The 17347-nt window shown below is 46.3% G+C and overlaps 1 protein-coding gene across 4 annotated transcripts in view; it reads left to right on the top strand.

Moving 5' to 3' along the window:
- Positions 1-17347, top strand: part of LOC119952291 (glycerophosphodiester phosphodiesterase domain-containing protein 5-like) — a 153740-nt gene that overhangs the window by 28373 nt on the left and 108020 nt on the right. The window contains exon 1 of one of the 4 annotated variants that reach the window (XM_038775922.1): positions 14462-14810. The exons of the other annotated variants lie outside the window; for them this stretch is intronic. The gene's annotated coding sequence lies outside the window, so the exon portion shown is untranslated. Of the gene's footprint in view, positions 1-14461; positions 14811-17347 lie in introns of those variants that run through there. 4 annotated transcript variants of the gene reach the window in all.

The following is a 17347-nucleotide window of genomic DNA, read 5'->3' as shown; positions in this document are numbered from 1 at the left end:
AGGAATACAAAGCAAGATCAATCTCCTGTGGTATCAATGGAGATGGTAACCTCTGAGGGAGGGGAAGATGCTCAAAGCGTTCACATTCGAAATTTGGTGCCCGACCTCTGTTGAAACATGTATTCATAGGTTGTGAATAATAGAGCCCAGCATTGGACCCTAGCTGAAGCTATGGGGGAATGGCCTTCTCCTTCCTAAATAACCCCAATAGGGGTTTGTGATCAGTAACAACTATAAAATGTCATCCTTAGACTTATTGGTGGGATGTCTTGACTTTGAATATTTCAGCTAGTCTCCTCTTTTCAATTTGGGAATGCGCTTGTTCAGCACTGGCCAAAGTCCTCAAAGCATAGACGATAGGCCTTTCAGTACCATCTTCCATCTTATGGGCAAAAACAGCCCCTATACCATAAGGGCGTGCATCACAGGTAAAGATATCTCTTTCAAAGTAGACCAAAAGACTGGATAACTGTAAAGCTAATTTAACCTGTTCAAAGACTTCTTTCTGATGCTCTTTCCAATACCATCTCTGGAGCTTCTTGAGTCGTGCGTGTAAGAATGCTAATAATGTAGAAACATCAGGAACAAATCTACCATAATAATTTACTGTTCCCAAAAAGGATTTCAATTCTGATGTAATATTTGGGCCAGTGAATCTTTAATCACCTTAATACATAGATACATAGAAGATAGGAGCAGGAGGAGGCCTTTTGGCCCTTCCGAATCTGCTCCGCCATTCATCACGATCATGGCTGAACATCCTGCTCAATAGCCTAATCCTGCTTACTCCCCATAGCCTTTGATCCCATTCTCCTCAAGTGCTATATCCAGCCGCCTCTTAAATATATTCAAAGTTTTAGCAGCAACTACTTCCTGTGGTAATGAATTCCACAGGCTCACCACTCTGTGTGTGAAGTAATGTCTCCTTATCTCTGTCCGAAATGGTTTACCCTGAATTCTCAGGCTGTGACCCCTGGTTCTGGACACACCCATCATTGATAACATCTTCCCTACATCTGCAGCCATGTCTCCATAATCCCAATTATATCATACCCATTTGTATCTATCTGCGCGATTAGTTCATCCACTTTATTGCAAATGCTCCGTGCACTAAGGTACAGAGCCTTTAAGTTTGTCTTTTTCACAATGCTTGTCATGCTCCCAATATTTTTACTACTGCCGTTTGAATTTTGCCCTTGGTTTCTCCACCTATCACTTTTCTTATTCACTTTTCTACTTTTTGCTTTTGTTCTTGCTCCCTTTTTCTCTGACTCCTTGCGTAGGTTCCCATCCCCCTGGCATATTAGTTTGAACCCTCCCCAACCGCTCGAGCAAATAGCCCCCCTAGGACATCAGTTCCAGTCCTGCCCGGGTGTAACCCGTTCAGTTTCTACAGGTCCCACCTCCCCCAGAACCGGTCCCAATGCACCAAGAATCTGAAACACCTCTCCCTGACACCATCTCTTCAGCCACGTCTTCATCCTATATATCCTGCCATATCTACTCTGACTAGCACGTGGCACTGGTAGTAATCCTGAGATCACTACCTTTGAGGTCCGATTTCTTAACTTCCTTCCTAGCTTCCTGTATTCTGCTTTTAGGACCTCATCCCTTTTTTTTAACCAATGTGGTTTGTACCGATGTGTACCACGCCCACTGGCTGTTCACCTCCCCCTCCAGAATTTCCTGTACCCGCTCCGAGACATCCTTGACCCTAGCACCAGGGAGGCAACATAGCATCCTGGAGTCTCGTTTGCGGCCACAGAAACGCATGCCTATTCCCCTTACAATTTCTCCTTTATAGGGTGCAGTCCTTTGGTGTCTATCCTGAATCCTAAGAACATTACTTCCTGAACTGGGAAGGTAACTTTCAACCTAACTTTGGCCTTCTTAAATTTCTTTCAGATTTCTTCGAGATTTGCTAGATGATCCTCTTCAGACATTCCTATAATTAGTCCATCATCTAGAAAGACAACTACCTCGGGTAGATCCTGTAATAAACATTCCATTTTGCGCTGGAGATCCCGAAGGATAGCCAGGTGTATTAGTACAAGCTTTTTTGGTGTTTATGGTAATAAATTTCCTGGAGGTTTCAGTTAACTCTAACTGTTGGTACGGATGGCTCATATCAAGTCTGGTATAAGTGTTAATTTGGTTTATAATTCTTCAATTCTTGGTATTGAATTTGGCTGCCTAATTCACAGTTCGTTTGTAGTCCCTGCATACCCTGATGTTTCCATCTGGCTTCATGACTGGCACGATTGGAGTCGCCACTCCGAAAACTACATAGATTTGATGGTCCCTAATTTTTTAGTCTCTTGAGTTCAGACTCAACCTTCTTGTTTACAGCATAGGAAATGGGTTGAGCTCTGAAAAACTTGGGTGTGGTCTCCAGATCAACATAAACCTTTCCTTTAAGGCCCCGTATTTTGCCGAAACCATTTTGGAAAATCCCCTGGTAATTTTTTAAGATGTCATGAAGGCCTCCTTCATTAATTTGAAAGATCTCCAACTAATTGAATTTAATTTGGTGAAGCCAGTCCCAACCCATCAAACTTGGCCCTTGCCCCCCCCCCCCCCCCCCACCCCCCCTCCCATCACTACTATTCGGGCCAACTGAGCTGACTGGACCCGGTAGCTTACAGGTGCTGTGATCATTCCTAGGATTCTTAAAGTTTTCCCAGTATATATGGCTAGCTTGACCATTGTGTTTCTTTAATTCAGGGGCTAGACCCCATTTTGCAGATAATGATACGTTTGCTCGCCTACAACTGTAATGGAGGCCGTGTTCACCTCCATTCTAAGTGGCTGACTATTTACTATCACCACAATTGTAATTGGGTGTGTCTTGCCCACTTTGATAGTCTTTAAACTGTGTACTTCAGCTTCATCTTCAGGGTTATTCTCAACACTGTATATTAGAGGCTGAGTTTTTTTTTATTGGTTCCCTGTGGGCTTTGCCTAGTTTTGCATTTCCTTCCAATGTGACCCTTCTGTTGAAAGCAATACATGCCACACCGCTGAATTTGCATCTTTCCTGCAGATGATCTCTCCCATACCGGTATCAATCTACTTGGCTCCTGGTCTGCAGACCAAACTCTTTATATCTCTTCACTCTCTTTTGCTCTGAGCCCCTTTGCTTCATGTTTTCTGTGCCATCATGTCTGGCTTTCCCTTCAAACCTGTTGGACCTCGACTGTTTGCATGCTCTGTAATTCCATCCCCCCCCCCCAACCTCCTTTGGGGCTTTCCATAGCCTGGACGACCTATAATGCCTTTTTTAAGATAATCTCTGCCTCGGCTAGTAATAATTTTTGTATGACCCTAGGATTCATGCACTCCAGCCCCAATTGGTCGATTGAGCAATGCCCCTCCCCCCGTTAAGGGGCATGCTACCACACTGGCAATTTCTTTCATCTGTGAAATAAAAACCACCTGACGTCTAACCAAGTTCTATTTCTGTGTAATGTAGGTGCGTGCCCATCTATTCTCCCTAATTTAGCTCATTTAAAAAAAACATCAATTCAGTCTAGTCTATTCATGTTAGACACCACAAGCAAGTCGCCCTGAGGCCTAGGCATCACCAAGGTAAATATTACCCAGCTCGCTGAGCTAATGATGATAACCTAGTTTACACTTTTGGTCGATTCAGTATGCTCTGGTACATTTTCAGCCACAATCTTGGCTGCAAGAGTCCAACTATTTACTTTGAAGAAATGCCAGAGGAAAATTGGTGATGTGATTGAGATTGTAAAGTAATGAATAGATTGGATCTGGTCCAACTGCATCATTTATTTGTGGTGACGAGAGGCAATTCACAGGTTGGGTAAATGATGAGGTGCGATGTCAGAAAGTAGAGACTTCTGTAGCATGGAATAGGTGTAGACAAAGTTTTTAGCAGCAGAGTAGTGGGCTGGAGAGGAGGGAGAGGGAAGCATGGAGCTCTGGAAAATAGAGCTGAGCCGCCCTGCCAGCAGGGAAATGTTCTGCTGCTGAAACCCGATGGCATCACATCCATTAGAGTTAGCAGACAATTTAACTCTGACTCCAGGCCCCATTGAGGAAAATTTCGGCAAGGGCAGAGCAGCCCCCGGTACATCAAGAGGCTGCCAGATTGATGGGGGCAGCCTTGCTGCGGCTGTCCAGGGGGCGATTGGAAGGGAAGACTGCCCCCAGCAGTCCCAATGGAGAATACGAGGGTAGACTGCTTAACCATTCTGATTGTACTTACCTCTCTGACTGAAGGCATCTTCTCTGCCGCGTGGTATCCGGGCAGCCTCAGCACCAGCCACCTCTCCCGTTGGCACTGCCAAGACCGGGCTACAGCTGTCCGGGAAGATTGATGAGAGCCAGTCCCCATTGCTCTGGGAAGTGTCAGCTCTGGAACTCATTTGGTCCCTCGGTAAAATCCTGCCCATTGCAGTCATTTCAAAGTGAAATTGATGAGCTCCTGAGAAAGCATTTTTGTTCTCCTGCGCCGAAGTGCAGTTTCCTTGGTTGGCATGTGTGGGACAGATGAGTTTTTAAAAAAGTGTGTGTTACAACCCCCGAAGGGGCTCACACCTGCATTGTATTAGATTCCCCAACTACACCTTAGAATATGAGCTGTCCAGGTGATTAGGGGACAGCGCTTCCTCCCAATCGGGGGAACCGCGACAGGATATAAACCCGGCCTGGGAGCAGATCGGGGAAGAGGACCATGAGGGGGAGTGGAGAGTGAGAGAGTATTCTATTGAGTAGTGGAAGAAACCTAGTTGTATCCCTTCTGTCTGGCTACATGTAAAGTCGTAACCTTCGGTCACAACACTGGCGACGAGGATCAAGTGTAGCTGTGCAATGACATGAATCTGTGCCTACAGCCTATCTCAACAGGGCTTGGAGATTCTGCCACAAACGAACCAATTGCACTCATTGGTAATCTTGAAACCTTTGATGCTGATACTGACGATTGGGCCCAGTATGTGGAAAGGGTGCAACTGTTCATTCGTACCAATGGCATTGCAAACAGTGAGCAGCAGACCATGACCTTGCTGACTGCTGCCGCCAGCCATACTTACGCCTTAATTAAAGCCTCGCTCACCTGGAAAAGCCTCACAGTGACTGGGGGGGTGGGGGGGATACTCCCCCAACTGAACACTCTCAAGATGGTGGCCGCCCGCATTGAGTGGGACGCTGCCATTAGGGTCGAGACTCCTGGAGGTCACATGAAGGAGCCTTTCCCAGGGAACAGGCCAGTCGGCATCCCTCACGTCAGAGAGCCCACTCACCCTGGAAGACATGGAGGCTGAGGAACCACCCCTATCACTGCACTGTGCCACAGGCCCCTGCACCACTCCCATCCCGGTGACTCTGCAGCTTAATGGATACCCCACCGAGATGGGGCTCACCACGGGGTGGCGGTCTCCATCATCAACCACTCACCAGACATTCATGGCAATCTGGACCGGCCTCCAGCCGCTGGAACTCAAGGCCACGGGAGCTTGGCTAGCCACCTATACTGGGCAACCATTGGGAATCGAGGGCGCTGCACCTGTGTCCCTGTGACTACCATTGGCGGTAGTGTGCGGTGACGGGCCGAGCCTATTGGGGAGCGAATGGTTGCGACAACTGCGACTGGAGTGGTAGCGCATTTGCCAGATATACCCTCCACAAGCCAGAAGGGGTGCTCGCAAAATCCCTGTTGGTTCTTTCCAAAGGCCTTGGACAATAAAGGAAGCGGTTGACATGATCAATGTGGATGAGACCATCTAGCACAGGTATTTATGGGCCTGTCCCGTGTTGTATACACTCCGACCCAAGATCGACCGAGTCTTTGACTGTTTGGACTGTATTGTCATATTCTGTCATCCGGCCATGCTCCTTGTTTCTCAAGGCTGTTCGGCTTATAGTCATGAGTCGACTCACGACTTCAAATATCAACTCCCTTATCTGAGCAAGTTCATTCTCCTTCAATGGCTTCAATAACACATTCCTCCACTTGTGATTTTCCACTAATGTATCCCGGTCATTCTGGCTCTTTTTAGCTATTAACCCTTGCTTCACATCCTCACACTAATCTTGAAATTTACCAAGAGGCAGGTTTTGATGTGTGTTTCTTGCCTTTAAATCTGGCACACATTTACTGCCTCATGAGAGATCTTCAGAACAGTAAGCTGCTTTGACAACAGCAGCTAAATTATTGAGCTGAGGACTTTTGGTGAATGACCCCTCCTGTCCTCAGTAAGATAGTGGGCGCGATTCTCCCAAAACGGGAGAAATCGTAAAGCTGCCGTAAAACCCGGGCGGGTTTTACGGCAGCGCGCCCCTTCCCGACCGGGGACCGATTCTGGTCCCCGGTCGGGGCTAGCAGCCCGACGCCGTAGGCTCCGGCAAGACGGGCTTAACGAAAATCGTTAAGCCCGCTTGCCGGAGTTAGCGCCGGCTGACGCGTCATATGACGTCAGCCGCGCATGCGCAGTTTGGAAGACTCCAACCCGTGCATGCGCGGGTGACGTCATCGCGTTTTTGCACGAAACCCGCGCATGCGCGGGCCGGGTTGCCCCTCAGCCGCCCCGCGAATGGATACTGCGGGGCGGCGGAAGGACAAGTAGTGCGCGGGCATCGGGCCCGCTGCCCGCGATCGGTGCCCACCGATCGCGGGCCCATGGCACCCTTGGCACGGCCGTGGTACGGCCGTGCCAATCGGTGCCATGGTTATTAATAGCGAGTTTGTGACGCCGTTTTTACGAACGGCAAGACCAGGTGTGTTTGCCGTTCGTAAAAACGGCGGAAAGGGCTGGGACTTCGGCCCATCTAACAGCTGAGAATCGCTGCCGGCCGTAAAAAAACGGCGGCAGCGATTCGGGTCGGGACTTCGGCGGGGGGGGGGGGGGGGGAGAATAGCGGGAGGGCGGCAAAAATGTCGGGAAGGCCCTCCCGCTATTCTCCCACCCGTCGTGGGGGGCGGAGAATTTTGCCCAGTATGTTTGTGTGTGGGTGTTGTGATATTTTTAAAGGATAGACTTGCAGACTATGAAGATACAAAAAAACAAGAGCTTTATTAGAAAGCTGTTTACTCTACAGGCTGTTAGGATAGACCAGAGGTTCCCAACCTTTTCAATGACATGGCCCACCTTTGTGCTATAAACGTTTTGAGGCATACCTCCTATTTTCTCTAACTGAACTGCCCTCTTTCAAAAGCTTTTTTTAACTCTAAAACCTCCTAAAACATGTGAAGCTACCATTTAATACAATTTTCATTAGTTTAAGAAGTTTGCAATGAAAATCTTATCACCACTTGCATGTCAAATATAATATTGGAGCCTGTTTCTCCTTCTTTTTAATTAAAGTTTTAAAAAATAAATTTAGAGTACCCAACTTCTTTCTTTTCCAATTATGGAGCTTTGTTTCCTATTATTACTTCTTCGGCCACATTTCCCAGTGGTCCAATGTCTATTTTTGCCTCTCTCTTACCTTTTCTATATTGAAAAAAATTCTTCCTATCTTCTTTTATATTACTGGGTAGCTTGCACTCATATTTCACCTTCTCCCACCTTGTTGCTTGCTTGGCTGTCCTCTGCTCGCTTTTAAAGGCTTCCCAATCCTCTGGTTTCCCACTAATCCTCGCCACTTCGTATGCTTTTTCCTTAGCCTTTATTGTGTCCTTGACTTCCCTCATCAGCCATGGATCTCTCGTCCTCCCCTTAGCATGCTTCCTTCTCCTTGGTGTGAATTTCTGTTGTGCCTCCTGAATAACCCCCAAAAACTTCTGCCAATTCTGTTCCACTGTTTTCCGTGCTCGGTTTCTTTTCTAATCAACTCTGGTCAGCTCCTCCCTCATGTCTTTGTAGTTACTTTTATTCAATTGTAATACCGTTAAATCTGACTCCAGCTTTTCACTCTCAAACTGCAGGGTGAATTCTATCATATTGTGGACACTGCTCCCTAAGGGTCCCTTCACCTTAAGTTCCTGTTATAACCTGCCTGCTTACCATTGGCTGGGAACTAATGACAAGCCCACAATCCTGTGGGAGTATGAGCTTCCCCAATGAGGGGGGCGGAGAAATCATTAGCAGACTCCCTGTATAAATAGAGCTGGTTGCTGTTGCTGTCGCTGTCGCTGTTAATTTGTAAATAAATGTTATTTCTTTGTATCCTGAAAATTCGTGCTGGATTCTTCGTGGCCCTCACAAAAGTTCCCTAATCAAGTGTCCTCAACTGCATTACTGTCTTCCACAGTTATTTCTGGAATTGTCATGTTCTCAAGGATGTCCAGGTCTTCACTTGACACAGTTTGTTGCGGAGTCTCGGTTGAGTCTATATTTGGCAAACCAGTTCTAGTTGCTGAAAGTTGATCAGTGTGCCTCCTCCACACTACATCGTCCATGCTAAATGGGATAAGAGTTTCGTCTTGCCTGTGCTAAGATGATGGCAGCTGTCCACTTCTCACTGGTGGTATGGTTCCTTGTCAATATTTCCTGACCTTTCTGAAAAGCACGGCGTTTAGCCCTGTTCCCATATTGCAAAATCTGACTTTGCTGTTTCCTCTCAACAAATTCTTTCATCTTAGGCGGCCTCAATAGATCAAATGCTGTGAGTAACTGACATTTTATCGGGGTAAAGCTGGGAAACTTTGTTGTCAAATGTGTTGCATTCCTGTATGTCATGAGGAATTAGCTTATTCTTTTTGGCAATGGTCCTTGCCTTCAATGATTGCTTCATTGTCTGAACAAGCCTTTCAGCCAGCCCATTTGCAGCAGGATAATAAGGAGAAGATCAGATGTGTTGGATTCCCTTCTCCTGTAGATGATTTGTGAATTCTTGTGATATGCACTGTGATCCATAAGGTGCTACATCACAAGCAAGTTGCAAGGGTAACTTTGGATCAAAGTGTGTCAGGACTTCTGACTTTCGTCATGCCTCTTTAACTTGTCCGAAGGCCTTCTCGCACTGACCCATCCATTCCCACGTCCTGTTTTGACGCAATAAGTTGTGTGAAGGCTTGGGAATAGTTGCTAGATTGGGTCAAACCTTCCATATGAGTTTAATAAGCCCCAAAACAATCCATGTTAATTTATATTTTGAGGTCCAGGTGGCTTAGTTATGGCTTTTACTTTTGAAGCCAATTTGTGCAGTAAATTTGCATCTATGGCATGCTCCAGCTAGTCAATGGAAGATTTGAAGAATTCACATTTTTCCTTCCGTACATATGGTCCATAATCTTCTAGGCTCTGAAGAGTAGCATGTAAATTTTGAAGATGCTGTTCTTTATTCTTTCCAATAACTAAGATATCATCTAAGTAGCTCTGGGCTCCTTCTAGTCTGCTTAGAATTTGATCAATGTGTCTCCTCCAAATAGAATAATGGCACATTAGAACATCGCAGGTGCACAATGAAAGCCTTTTATATCTGAATAGTCCTTTGTGTGTCATGATTGCCGAATATTGTTATGAATCTGGATCCACATTTATCCACAGACAAACTTGATTACGGTCAGCTTTACTGAAATGCTGGCCTGCAGTCAACCCAGTAAATAGATCGTCAATTAAAGGCAGGGGGCATTATTCTGCACACTATTACGGATTGAAAATAACTTTAAAATTGCCACACATGCGTACCCAGCCATCTTTCTTCATCACGGGTACTATCTATGTAGTCCAATCATTTACATTAAGGGTTCGAGGATCCCTGTCTTGACCAGCCTATCTAATTCTGCCTTGAACTTAAGCCTGATGGCGTACTGCACTGGCCTAGCCATTAGCCATCCTGTTTGACTTTCACCCTTAATCTTTAGCTTGACTGAGATCTCTCATGCTTCCCAGCTCCATTAAAGACAATGGTATGTTTCTTTAAAATCTTCGGTAGACCTGCTCCGGACTCTGACATGAGATTCACTTTGGCCCGACTTCACTTGACTCTCTCCAGCAAGGTTCTCTCCATTAGGGATGGATAATTACCTTTAATTAAAATGATTTTTTTTTAATGTTTCCAATTAAGGGGCAATTTAGCATGGCCAATCCCCTTACCCTGCACATCTTTGGGTTGTGGGGGTGACACAAACTCCACACATGGAGCCGCGATCAATCCCAAGACATCGGCACCATGACAGTTCGTCATCTGACTGTGACTTTGGTCCTTTTTCATGCCTTTTTGTATCACATGGCTCATTCTATCTCGATTCGGTTTTCCATTTGATACACTTTTGGTTCTTGTTGTTTTATATACGGGCAGTTTATCCTAACAGCCTGTAGAGTAATTACCTTTCCAATAAAGCTCTCGTTTGTTTGTGCCCTTGTGGTCTGCAAGACTATCTTTTAGAACTACCATAATGAAAACTGGCGACGAGGTGGTCGACACCATGCTGGCCGACACACAAAGTTCAAAAATATAGAAAAGTCATTGTTCATGGGCAGACATTCGTGAAGGAGTAAGAAGCTAAAAACTTTGCTTCAGAAATTCAAATATAGAAACAACATTGAAAAGAAGCTCGCCACATGCTCGGCCCGGAAAGATCTGGAACAGTACAGGGAGCACTCTGAGCAGCTGCAACAATAGTTTAGAGCTGGGGGTGTTCCAAACCCGGAAGGAAGCAGGCTGAGCTCAGGGTTACCTTGTTTAAAAGAAGAAGCGAGGTAGTGCAAAACATTTGTGACACGTCATGCTTACACAAGCCCTCTCATTAGTAAAAATGGTGGGATATTTTGGTGCTGTGGGGCTGTATGATGAGCCGTGGAGCTCATATACTGAAAGATTTAATTATTTTTTCCAAGCGAATAAAATTGCGGCAGATATTGTAGTCACAATTTTCTTGAGTACAATGGCGGGTGGGAGTGGGGGGAGGGTGGAGGGAGACATTCCACTTCCTGTGAAGTATAGTGCAGCCAAAAAAAGCAGGCTCAAGACCTATGATGAAATTGTGGAGATATTCTCATCTAAACCTTTGAGAGGTTCAGGTTTTATCAACATAACCAACAAGAAGGTGAATCAATCACACAGTTTGTGGCTGTTTTGAAGAACTTAGCTGAATACTGTGAATTTGGAGATGTCTTGAATGTGAGTTACATGAAATCAAGACAGAAAGCGACTTAAACCTAAAGAAGGCTTTAGAAGTCACAATCTCTATGGAAGTAGCAGCTAAGGAAGCCCAGCAGTTACGTTTGAGCACTTGAATCCACAAAATATCGGCTGAGACCCGAACAGAGGCATGCAGCAGCAGTTTGACAGTACAAAGGTGCAAGATGCAGTAATTGTAGTAAAACGGGGCACACCAAATGTGCGTTTTGGGGAAAGAAAAATGTTTTTAATAAGAGCTTTGTTGTAAACATGTTTACTCTGGGCTGCACGGTGGCACAGTGGTTAGCACTGCGGCCTCATAGCACCAGGGATCGGGTTCAATTCCAGTAAGCCCCAAAACAATCTATGTTAATTTACATTTTGAGGTCCAGGTGGCTCAGTTTATGGCTTTTACTTTTGAAGCCAATTTGTGCAGTCAATTTGCATCTATGATGTGCTCCAGCTAGTCAATAGAAGATTTGAAGAATTCATATTTTTCCTTCCGTACACACGGTCCATAATCTTCTAGGCTCTGGTTACTGTCTGTTTGGAGTTTGCACATTCTCCCCGTGCCCGCGTAGGTTTCCCTGGATGCTCCGGTTTCCTCCACAGTCTAAAGATGTGCAGGTTAGTTGGAATGACATGCTAAATTGCCACTTGTTTATTCTGTTAGGATAGACTGCCTGTTTGCCTGGTCAAATGGCCAATGACATCATCAATACGCCACGTGATCGAGCTTTTAACATGACATTGTTCCAACTAAAAACAAACATGAATACACAGCAGGTGTGTGTACATTGCATGCAAGTCCGAAAGGCATTTTGTGAACCTATGTGTGAGTGGAAATATGCGAGTGTGTGGCTGCAGGTTCAGACGTCTATGCATGCAAACTTAATAAATCAATCTTTGTGCATAGTTATGGTAAGTTAAATCGACAGGCCAGTAAAGTGAGAATTAGCTCAGGGCTAATGCACTTTTTATATTGATTTCTATAAACATTAGTTTGTATTGCCCTTAGTGTTGGGTGGGGTTACTGGGTTATGGGGATAGGGTGGAGGTGTTGACCTTGGGTAAGGTGCTCTTTCCAAGAGCCGGTGCAGACTCGATGGGCTGAATGGCCTCCTTCTGAACTGTAAATTCTATGAAACTATGAACATAAGCACCCTCCTTATAATTCCTAAATATCTTATGGGCTGACTTTTACATCCTAGTGTATTTTGAGGTGGGAGGGAGGGGCTTGTAAATTAAAATGGGTGCCCTGCCTTCCAAATTCACACCGACCTCCTGTGCCCATGGGAGGCATACCTCTTAAACGTTATCCCCAGCCTCTAGAACACAGCCCTCCACCCCGTCCTACCCTCCTCGCTGGTCTCTGCCAGGCAGGTCTACCTTAAGTCCCTGGACTTAACTGAAGTCTAGGATCCTTCAGTCTTCTTCTTCAGGAACTGCCCTATGGTCCCCGCAGTGGCCACAACACCATCCTGATGCTCGTCGGACGAGGGAAATAGGGCTTGACTGCCTTCCACATGGGGACAGAAAGCCCACTCTGGCTCAGTTAAGTCTGCCCCCAGCAATTCGCTATGGAGCAGCTGTGTTTCAAGTGTGAGGGGACTCTGTTTACCATGGGCCTTTTCAGTTCGGGGGTGGGTGGGGCTGGTGGGAGAGTGCAGGAAATGGGCCCACCTGTTAAATCCATCCCTATGTTACTAATAGCCTTCAAATTTAATTACCTCACGCAAAGGTTCCATAAGCTGCACTCATTTCCCAGCTCAAGCATGAAACAGACCACATTCAATGTCATGTAAGGAATACTGTACAGGTCACACTTAAATTGTATCAAATGTCTTTATAAACCTTAAAAACGTAAAATATGGTTACTTTTAAACCTTCCATTTTACAAAACAAACGATCCCCAGCTTTCCTCATAATACATTTCCTGATACCTAAAATAATATTTGCTGTTTAACTCTACATCCCCTCAAAGCAATAAAGTCTTTCCTCCGATGCCTGCACACTGACTATCCAGGTCAGAGTTCCAGCCTGGGCAAGTTACTGATGAAGGGAAACAGATTGACAGTGCTATGGAAATGGTTGGCAAGGCTGATATTTTTTCATCTACATCCTGATGGAGGGCATCTGCCTAAAGAAAAATAGACATCCATAATATCCCAGTGCACTTTACAGCCAATTAAGTAATTTAAGTTATAATGTAAGGAAACATGGCAGGCAGTTTTAACGCAGCAAGTACTGTCAGATGAGATTTTGTGTTCAAATCTCTGGAATGAATCTTGAACACATGACAATCTGAATCAGAAATGTGAGTGTTAAGTAGTCAAGGCAAACAGATTACGTGTAGCAGCTATAAAAGGCACAAATAGAGAAAGTTGGAGACAATAGGCATTTCCAGTGAGCCTAGACTGGCGATAGTCACTGCATTTGAGTTTTGTTTTCTTTTAACTTGGACAATACATTTTAGATCACCAGCTACCATGGACACATTTCCTTCCCAGTGAACAACAGTGTCAACTTTTCTTGCTTGATCTCCAACCACCACCCAAAAATTAACGCAATTGCCACCCTTTTATAATGTTAACTAAATATATAAATGGTACCTATAACTCTGTGTACATTTCTGCCACTGTTGGAAAATCGAATATGCAAAATGGAAATTTACTTTCCTACATTTCCCACCTATCTTGGTGGTACTCGCTATTTATGATTCTAAAACTCCATAAGCATTGAATGCCATCCACTAACAGCCCAAGGGGCCATTCTTTATTTTGGAGCTGTGAGTGTGGGCAGCTATTCGTCGATCAACAAGACCAATCCGGTCCCCATCCAACATCAAGCAGTCGCAATGGAAGTGATCAGGAGAAACCATCGCTGGCTTCGCCCACCCAACCATGTGGCAGCTGAGGCCAAATGAGGTTTCCCTGATATCTGCACAGCTTACTTCAGCTGAGTCTACACACAGCAATGATCAAAATCGCAATCTATATCATCCGTATGGTTCTGCCATTTAAGGCTGTGATGGGCTGAACTATTGGGTAAATGAAAGTTGTTGCCAATTTATTTTGGAAATAAAATGTTAAATTTGAATTTTCCCACACCCAGTGGTGAAAAATTACATTGGGCAATCTAAAGATTTCTATGATTCAGACTTGAGGGGCTGTTTCCCAATCCCTTTACCTCATAAAGAAATCTGGTATACATGGCGTGTCTGGTCAAGTATGTACAGGATGTGCCTGAAATCATCTCAGCGTTAATCTGTTACTGACAGGCTCAGACTCTGGCAATTCTAGAATAACTGGAACTGCGTATGGCCTTAAGGTGGGGAAACCTGTACACGCAATGTGTGTTTAAGTTGAGGGGAGGGAATAATGTCAGATTTTGCCCCTATTTTGAACAGGCATCAGGAAGAAGAACAGTTTTTCCATTAAGTTAGGCACAACTCACATGCCTAGTGAGGGTAAATTCGAGTGAAGCAGCAGCTCGTAAAGGGCTGTAGCTTCAGACAAAAAGAAAAGTTGTGGTGTAACAGAAAGTAGATTAATTTGTTCACATTAGCTGAGAGCACTCTTGGGTGCAAATTGCTAAAGAGTAAAATACATTGCTAAGGAGCTACACCAATGTAGAAAGACTCCATTAAAGTTGAAGTAATTCTTCAGTAAAAGCACTGGTGCCTGATCAATTACTTTAGATCACAAACCACATCAGTGTAGTTACTCCAGATCAATGTCCATGGTTGCAAATGGACAACGATCAGAAGCACACCAAGGGTGAGTATATCTTTTTCATATTTTCATGTATTTTTTTCTGAGCCAATGTAAAGTGACACAAATCTATTGTGTGAACTGCTGTGACATATTGAATTAATTATTGGCAATTATCCACTGCAGCTAATTGTGAAAACTTTACCATGGCAAAACAACGACATAAAGTACTGGGATACTCAGCTGGTGTCAGGCAGCATCTGTGGGAGAAGCAGGATTAAAGTTTCAGGTCAATAATCTCTCAAACAAACTGGGAAAAGTCAGGAATGTAATATGTTTTAAACTAGTGAGAGGGAGGAGGGTGATTAGCGAATAGAAGGGAGGTCTGTGATAGGATGGAAGACAGGAGAAATTAAATGACAAATGAGTTAGCGGCAAAGGGCCAAAGGGAGGGGTAATGGAACAAATAAAGAAACAAAGGATGTGTCTGAGGCAGGTGTATATGACAGAATGATGAACAGCTGCCATCCGAAAGCAAAAACAGGATACAAGAAACAACAAAACCAAAACCAGCAAATAATAAGAAAACAAAATGCCGGCAGATTACGGTTTCAAATTGGTAAACACAAAGTTGGGCTAGATTCTCCGTTTTGGATCTATGGGCGGGATTCTCCGTTGTTCCCCAAACCTGACTTCATAATCGGCGAGTGGGCGGAGAATTCCTTTTTACAATGGAATGGGGCGGGGGGGGGGGGCCTATTTCTGCATACTCCGCCCCCTCCAAAACGGCGTCATTGAGGAGTGCGCCGCACGCCGTTGGGACGGCCTCGGGACGTCATCTGAAGGCCCTCCCCCAATGCCTCCACCCCCGATGGGCCGAGTTCACAACAGCGTGGGGGAGGTGTGGTCCCAGCCGTGCGGGAACCCGGCATGGCAGCTGTGAACTGCCATGTGTCCAGTGCCACCACAGTCGGTGGGGGCAGCTAAGCCGCTGGCCGGGAGGGCTTCGCAAGGGCTGGGGGGACTGTTAGGGGGTGGCCAGGGGGTATCCGGGGAGGGGGGGGGAGCACTATCTGGCAGGGTCGGGTCCGCACACGGCCAGCGCCATTTTGTACGGCGCGACCGCTGCAGGTCATCGCCGTGCGCATGCGCGGCCTCGGACCCGTCAATTCTCCTACCATTTTTGTTCTGGAGGCCGGGCATTTTACGGAGGGTGGCTGCTAGCCCCTCATCGGTCGGAGGATCAGTGCTGGGGCGGCACCGATTTTTTTGACATAAAATGCCACGGATCCTCCGGACATAGCCTGAAATTCGGAGAATCCAGCCCTATGTTCTCCCAACGGAAGTGAATCGCATGGAATTTGCGCTCCCAGTGGATAAAATTCAGGTCATGCAAATGAGCCAGCACTCTGTCCATGCGAAACACAAGTGATTCCTGGTCACACTGGCATCTGATTCCCTGGCACCAGGATTCGCATTAAAGTGCCTGACAGGCTCCGCGGAGCTGCTGATAAGCATTCCACTCACCACAGACTCCAGCCAAGAAGATGGCTGCACAGAAACCTGCCACCCACTTCCGGGAGTCCGGGATTGACCGAATGACGAGAGGAGGGACACCATCTCCCCCAGGGTGGGGCTGAAGCCCGCCCTACTGTGCCCGAGAAGAGGTGGCAGAGGCTATGTGTGCTGGCAGCATCACCAGGAGGACTGGTACATAATGTCATACGAAGATGAATGATTTCCTTGGGCAGCTCGGGTGCGTCGCCACTGCTGTGCCCCTGGCATCATTCCCATCCCTCACTTCTCACCTCAGCCCCGAATCTCCAAGAGGCCAACAACAGCCCACCTTCCTGTATCTCCCTGACAACTCACCCTCCACCAAACCCCAACACATGTATTGCCCTCTTTGGCCAGGAGCTGCAGACGTCCCTATAATAGTAATAATCATTATTGTCAGGCTTACATTAACATTGCGTTGAAGTTACTGTGAAAAGCCCCTAGTCGCCACATTCCGGCGCCTGTTTGGGTACACTGAGGGAGAATTCAGAATGTCCAAATTACCTAACAGCATGGCTTTCGGGACTTGTGGGAGGAAACCGGAGCACCCGGAGGAAACCCACGCAGGCAGAGGGAGAATGTGCTGACTCCGCACAGACAGTGACCCAAGCCGGGAATCGAACCTGGGATCCTGGAGCTGTGAAGCAACAGCAACACTGTGCTACCGTGCTGCCATATAAATCTCCTCCCAGTGTCTCACTATATCATTTCTGTGTCCCCAAGGCACTAGTGCCAGAAGACGGGAGGGGAAGTCGCAGACCTTCGGGTCCAGACCCCTCTGAGGAAAGGGCCCTGCAACTTTCTAGGGAGAGCAAGGGGAGGGCGGTGGCTGCGGTGGAAGTTGGTATGCGGCAAACAAGTGCGAGCCCAATGCAACACAAGATATCCCTACAGCAAGTGAGTCACTCCTCTCCCACAGACCAGTCCTTCCCAATATCTCACCCCATGTCTTTTATCTTGCAGGCTCACCATCAGACCAGGCCAGGCCATCCAGGGTCACTGACCCCGAACCACATACCCAGCACACCCCGGAACACCACTCCAGG

This window comes from Scyliorhinus canicula, chromosome 17, assembly GCF_902713615.1.
Source record: "Scyliorhinus canicula chromosome 17, sScyCan1.1, whole genome shotgun sequence".
NCBI lineage: Eukaryota > Metazoa > Chordata > Chondrichthyes > Carcharhiniformes > Scyliorhinidae > Scyliorhinus > Scyliorhinus canicula.
The sequence above is the reverse complement of the archived record's forward strand: the minus strand, read 5'-3'. Positions and strand labels throughout refer to the sequence as shown.